At 40.1% G+C, this 6,263-nt stretch overlaps 1 long non-coding RNA gene across 1 annotated transcript; it reads right to left on the reverse strand.

Moving 5' to 3' along the window:
• Positions 1–11: 11 nt before the first annotated feature.
• LOC115592368 (uncharacterized) lies at positions 12–2,764 on the reverse strand. Its single transcript, XR_003986126.1, has 3 exons — positions 2,521–2,764; positions 157–214; positions 12–68 (listed from the first exon to the last, which is right to left on the reverse strand). It is a non-coding gene; the product is annotated as an uncharacterized LOC115592368 (long non-coding RNA).
• Between the last annotated feature and the right edge of the window lie 3,499 nt (positions 2,765–6,263).

The following is a 6,263-nucleotide window of genomic DNA, read 5'->3' on the forward strand; positions in this document are numbered from 1 at the left end:
AATGGCTGGCGAGTTTGTTGTACTTTTGCTCTACTTTTAAAATTTCTTCACTGGCCTGTTCATTGAGTCTGGAGAGAAAGGAGACAAACATGTCAACAAGAAAATGTTCTCCATGCAATCCATATTTCATTACTCACAAAAAAGATTGAGACTCACCTGTCAATTTCATTCTGTACTTCATCAATGTGTTCAATTGCTTCCTGTTGCTCTTTTTCTGGAGGAAAAAGAAAAAAAAAAAAGCACAACAGTTTTAAGAAAAGTACATACTACTGCCAAATACAACAAATATGGCTCCCCTTAAATGTAAACACAACTAAGGCGACTGTGGGCTGAGCGATATGGTTAAACGTATCATGGTAAAAAGGGGTTCACCTGCAGCAGGGCAACTTTATACGCCCTACAGCTATACATTACCAAGAGCCGAGTTATGGCCTTATGGTCATCTGTTGTCTTGTAGTTACAATATCGACATTTATATATCTGCGAGGAAGGAATCTAATGCCCTCCAGCTAATACATTTCATAGTTTGATAGTTAGTCAGGAAAAAACAAGGAATAAAATAAAAAAAAGTGTCCACTAATTAATTGTCAACTTTTTAAATAATCGATTAATTGGTTAGAGTGAAAAAAAAATTGAGAATTCCTTTGGTTTCTTTCCTCCTCTGTCAGTAAACTGAATATCTTACCATTTTTGTTTAGCACATTTTATTGACATAAAACTAAACAATTGATGTCTGCTGATTAATCAACTATTAAAACAATTGTTTGTTGCAGCCTACAGTGCACTATGAAATGGCTTAAATTTTCATCTTGAGAATTAAGCGCAACCTTTCATAGATTAACATGTACTGGGGGGTTCTGACATTATAAACACTGGTTTTACTAGAGCCTGGCCGATACTGGATTTTGGGGGCTGGTGTCAATATTAAGGAGGGAAAAAGAATTCCCTGGGAATTAAAGAATTGTAAATTACTCGAATTATTTTCTGTAAAAAATAAATAAATAAGTAGACACGATAAATGTACAATTTTGTAGCACGACAGGCACAGGCTTTGGTTGGTTAACTGGCCTTCTTCTGAGACGGATAAACCAGCCAATACTGGCAGACTGCGGATATATTACGTCAATATTTATAGGATGAGGGTCGTTGTCAATTAATCATCAAATACTGCTACTAGATCTGCTCAAAAATCTGGTATTATTTGGGCTATACCGTCCGCAAGCAAAATTCCATAAAACGGCACATAACATCATCTGAGAGAATATTGGGAGAAACGAAAAGCTAGTTTGTTAATAAAAACTTAAAGTATTAGTTACAGTAAGTGATTAGATGCTTCCCAACACGCACCTGACATTCACTTTAATCTAGTCGGATGTAAACACGATTTAAAGAGACAATTTGGTGCAAATTCAACACCCATTAGCAGCCCAGGTCAACTTTATTCGAAATCCTTTACTTTTACAATTTTCAATAAATTAAAATGTTTTTTAAAATAAAAACATTAAAAAACTTTCTATGTGAACACAAACTATTCAAGTCACGCACAAAACACATGAAAACTCGAGCAAAAGTATTTTCGTGTTTCTGTACAGAAAATGACCACTTCTCCAACCAAACTAACGGGATTCTCCATTGCATGCATGCATGCTGTGTTGAATAACGCGGGACGCCAGGAGTGTGGTGCGTTTAATGTGTGTGCGCGGTGGCTCCATAGCAGACAGACCCTCTGCCTCCTGCAGTCTGGAGCTTCCTGTTGCTGCTAAAGGCGGCCTGGTTTGAATGAGGAGCTCAACGACGTCTCGCTGAGAATGCTATGTGCTCCACAAGCGCTATTATCATACTGCGAGCACCAGCAAAGCCTCTTTACGCCTATTAATCACATACTAACATCCATAATGCCGCCTCGTAGCGACATTATAGTTAGCTAAACGATTGCGACGCGCTTGTTTACATTTCTCATCTACTGACTCACACAAAGCCAAGCTCGCAAGCATGCTTATGTTACAGTGAACGGCTAGCTAACGTTATCAGTGCTCGCTCGGCCTTTCTTAACTGTTATGGGGAAGTGGACACAGTGAATATTGCACATGCTAATCAAGTGGACAAACAATCGTTCATGTTGCTCCAGCCTAAAACGTGCACGAGGCGGCGCACGGTTGCACGCGATTTATTCAATGCCTCCAAAATCGTGTGCATGAACAATTACTGCCCATCATGCTAAACACAGCTTATGCAATGCAAATACCGGCCTCCTTCATGTGAACAAGTGGCTAATGTAAGCTATTAGCTAGCTAACATCTCACGCTGGCTAAATTGTTAGCATGCTAACGCTAAATTGCATGCTACAACAGACCTGCACTTTCACCCCAAAGCTGATATGAAGGTAAATTAAGCAATTCATCCACAAAAAGATACAATGTCCAGCTGACAGTAGTCAACAAAACAGACAGAAAATAACAAAATGACGAAAAACAAATGAAAATGGCGTTGCACAGGATAACCGCCATTCCTTAACGTTACCAGAGGTCTCGTCCGCTCCGTCATGATTTGAATTCTCCTTTCTACTGACTTTCGCCGATGAGGCCGACATGGTTATCGTTTGCCGTTAGACTTCTGACCAGATGTATTTCCCGGGCGGTTGATAACTCTTCTCTGGAGGATAAAAGTTACTTCCACCTTACACAGAGTGCGTGCCTTCAAGCCTACGATAAGGAGGAATAAGCGCAGCCTCGCACGCTTGTTTCTCTCTGTGGCGCTCGGTCCGTGAACATATTTATGGTGCTCTACTTCCCCCGGCTGGCTGGAGTGCGATACTGCAACTTAAAGCTGCATGTATGCATGCAGTACAACTCCGAACTTTTTTTTGTCTAAGAGAGAACTTTTGATAACCGTTAAGGAATTGTAAGGTCTTAAATTGCACCGATCAGAAACTGGACAGAACCACGATCCTCTGCAAAGTGCTTTGTGGTGATAGCTCTCTGCCTGACACTGAAAAAACTGTCACATGTTCAACTGTTTTAGTTTTCATGTCTGCATAATTATATGATTAGTAATATTTTATAATTTTACTGGAACTAACTGTTCAATTGATATATTCAACAAGTTTCCCTATATAAGATCCTTGTTATTTATTATGTAGGTAGTGTGTGTGTGTGTGTGTGTGTGTGTGTGTGTGTGTGTGTGTGTGTGTGTGCGTGTGCGTGTGTGCATGTGCGTGTGTGTTGGGGGCTACTTCAGTTGTTTAGGAGAATGCTGCAACACTGTTTTGCTGTGAAGCTCCAGAAATGTTATTGTGACTCTGCCACTTCATCCAACTCTCAATCGACATGAGTGAGTGGATGATGACTGAATTTTGATAGCTGAGTGAACTGTTCCAGTCTTGCTTGTATAACATTTGATGACTGTTAACAAGTAGAACACACATACATGATACTTAAAATATTTATATAATGCCATCACACCCTAAAATGGTTACAAATGTCCCTGGTCTCCCCTGCAACAACTTCCATCCATTCATCCTTTTCAACAGTTGCCAGTTTTTCTAAGGATGTAGTAGCCACCCAGCTACTTTTAAACAACATACCAAATGTAATGTAATAATGATACAGTATTAATAGGGTATGTTATTTCAAATACTACACCCATATCGGTCAAATCTCTCTGCACTGCACTTGATTATACACTCATATAAAACTAAAGTTATAGTCTTTGGGTTTAGATCAGTTGTGCAGGGCCCAATTATCTAAATGTAAAGCTCCATTATTTCATACTAAAGCTTCATCAAACAAGACCAGATAAAATATGCAGCACACAGTAAAACACTTGGCTCTAGTGTGTGTTATATTGTTCCTGATGTATGCGCAAATCAGCAGTCTATGCTAAATCCAAACTTCCCACTTAAAGGAGAACTTTGGCCGTTTTTTAACCCATATCCCTGTTGATCGAGGTTACCGAGTGCTGTCATTAGTAAAAATAACAAGAACATTTGGCACAATATTTACGGAGTATCAGAACGGCAGCTAAAGCAAACCTATGGGGCAGACATAACCGAAAGTGAAACTTAGGATGTCTGCCCCCATAGGTTCGCTTTAGCTGCCGTCCTGATATCTGTTCAATATTGTGCAAAAAATTCACGTTATTTTTCCTACTGACAGCACTCGGTAACCTCGATCAAAGTTCTCCCTTAACACACCCATGTTTTCTGTTACTGTTGGTTTGTGCTCCCTCAGTATCTGCCATAATGGCAAAATACACTGCTCTGTCTAATCACGGGTCAGTAAGTTCCAGTTCCTTCATAATATTTCCAACTACTTTTCATTTTTGCTCCAAGCAATAAAAATTGTAACAAGAATGTCATACCTCTCTTTTATTCAGTGGATGTGTGATTAAACAGAACTTCCTCTCTTGTCATATTGACTCCATTCTCTATATAGCTGCTTTGTATGTTTTGTCAATTTTTCATTTGGTTTTCATTTGTTTCTTATCATTAGCCATGATAGGTTTCAGGTCATATGGAATAGCTCCTTGTCCAAACCCTGCTTTCTGGAAACTGGTGTCCCTCAAGGCTCGGTACTAGGACCACTTCTGTTTTCACTATGCACTAGATCACTAGGCTCTGCAATCACATCTCATGGATTTTCTCATCACTGTTATGCAGACGACAACCAAGTTTTCCTCTCTTTCCCCAACCCCCCGACACCCATGCACGTTGCAACGTGCATCTCGAAATGCCTGGTAGACATCTCCGCTTGGACAACTGCGCACCACCTCAAGCTCAACCTGCATAAAACTGAACTCATCATCATCCAGGGAAAAGACTGCCCTTGCATGGACTCAGTCACTGTTGAGGACATCTTAGTATCACCTTCAGTGACTGCGAGGAACCTGGATTCAATCCTCAACAACAGACTATCCTTCACCCCAAACTTCACTGTTGTGGCCCGCTCCTGCAAACTTGCCCTTTACAACATCTGCGGGATCCAGTCTTTTGTCATAAAGGACACAACGCAACTCCAGGTCCAAGCGCTGGCCATCTCCCACCTGGGCTATTGCAGCTCGCTCTTGGCTGAACTCCAAGCCTCTGCGACCCCTCTCCTCCGTGACCTCCACTAGCTTCATGTTGTAGCCTGCATCTGATTCAAGACGCTGGTACTGGCCTTCAGTCCCCCCCCCAAAAAACATATATGCACTTGTATGTTCTAATCATTAGCACTTAAATCATAGCACTTATTTACTTGAGATATCCTTGATAAATAGCAGCTACAATGCTCAGACCAGGGCCTGAAAATTGTTTCTACTTTTTCTTTCTTATTTTATCGACGGTGATATGTTGTGGTTTCTTGTGACAAATGTACTTATTGTAATGCGCTTTGGACAAAAGTGTCTGCTAAATGCCCTGAATGAATGTAAATGTAAATGTAGGTTATGTAGCATACACATGCTATTGAACAAATCAAAATTAGAGGCAAAGAGCACATAAATTACAATCAGCAGCAAGAAAGCGAGTGGCTAATATTTCTTGTAAAGCCTTATTAGTTAACCTTTTCCTACTCTTGCATTTATTTGTCTCAAATGTACATTTGGTTTTGTCATCATGTGTGGTCAAGTGCATTACTGAAAGGCCAACAGTTTCTTATTCAGTTTATAGCCCCTGCCCACACTAATTTTTCTTCCCAGTCCACTTTTCTCAGCCAATCATAGACACATGGGGTTACTCAAAGTCAAGTTTAGGGAGCAGATACTGCTACCCAAATCTGCCAGTGCTGTAACCTCATGGAGCAAAGGACCAAAACACTCTTTTTTATTTATGCAACATGCCCACAGTACAAAAAACTCTCTGTGTGTGGCGTGGCTGGCAGTTGAAATGTTTTTTTTTTTTTTTCTTTAAAAGCTTCCCTTATGGAAAATTAAGCCTCTGTTAGTTGATGCCAGTTTTCCATGTCTCAGTCCACCATGCGTAGCCTACTAAGAGAAACTGTTCCACTTCACTTTTCATTCATATTCTTTTTTGTTCATGTATTTATGAAAAAACAAATTCAAACAGGATAAACAACCTAGCCTCTGACATTAAAACGGCTCTCCTATTAACAAACGGTTATATTGTGTTTGGTTTCATGAATGACTGAGCAAAATAAAAATGTATATTTTTCTTCTACTCTTTTGCGCTATGTTACATAGCTTATCTCTCTCAGAGCTGAATGTATAAATCAGGTATGGGTGGGGAACACAGGCTCTTGAATGCATCATCAGGCTACCTCGGCAGG

Source organism: Sparus aurata, chromosome 12 (genome assembly GCF_900880675.1).
Source record: "Sparus aurata chromosome 12, fSpaAur1.1, whole genome shotgun sequence".
In the NCBI taxonomy this organism is placed as follows: Eukaryota; Metazoa; Chordata; class Actinopteri; order Spariformes; family Sparidae; genus Sparus; species Sparus aurata.